At 38.2% G+C, this 629-nt stretch overlaps 1 protein-coding gene across 1 annotated transcript in view; it reads left to right on the top strand.

Annotated features, from left to right (window-relative positions):
• The window catches only part of LOC131889506 (uncharacterized transmembrane protein DDB_G0289901-like), a gene marked incomplete in the record, with an annotated part of 19563 nt that overhangs the window by 13479 nt on the left and 5455 nt on the right, over window positions 1–629 (top strand).

Genomic DNA, 629 nt, shown 5'->3' on the forward strand with positions numbered 1-629 from the left:
TTACGATATACGGCGTCATGTCCGTTGTCAGAATGGTTCTGTGGGTTAAGGTTATAAAAAGCTTGATGGAGAAAGCTTGGGGAAGAGAGTCAAATCGAGGACCCTTTCTTATGACAGATAACTAGGCTAACCGGTTTGATGGACCTTATTACTTCAAATGTAACCCAGGTGTTGGATTGCATTGCATGGCTTATTAAGTCACACGAGCATAAAACCATTCCATCAAAAGTGATTTTTCTTTTTTTGTTTTCAAACGTGAAGAACGACGAGCAAAAAGATTAGTCAAATTGAAGATTTTGAAGTAAGAGGAACAGTGTAAGCGTCTTGCTAATATGTGGAATTAGAGTTTGAATCACCGAAATTTATGAGAAATACATTCTACGGATTAATTTTTGGAGTCAATAATTCGTAAATACTTTGACCAAGGTGTCCAGATGTTCAAACCATTGAAGCCGTGGGAAAGCCATAGTATTGTTCATTGCCAACTCGGAGGGAGGGAACTCCTGCTTTATAGAACTCGGTCTTGGGTATCAATCATCTTTTTAGCTAAATAATGTCTTCGATTTTGTTAATTATGCCGCTCTCGAAAGGCCCTTCATGAAGCTGAAATCTATCGTATTATGTTTCCT

Source organism: Tigriopus californicus, chromosome 10, assembly GCF_007210705.1.
Source record: "Tigriopus californicus strain San Diego chromosome 10, Tcal_SD_v2.1, whole genome shotgun sequence".
In the NCBI taxonomy this organism is placed as follows: Eukaryota; Metazoa; Arthropoda; class Copepoda; order Harpacticoida; family Harpacticidae; genus Tigriopus; species Tigriopus californicus.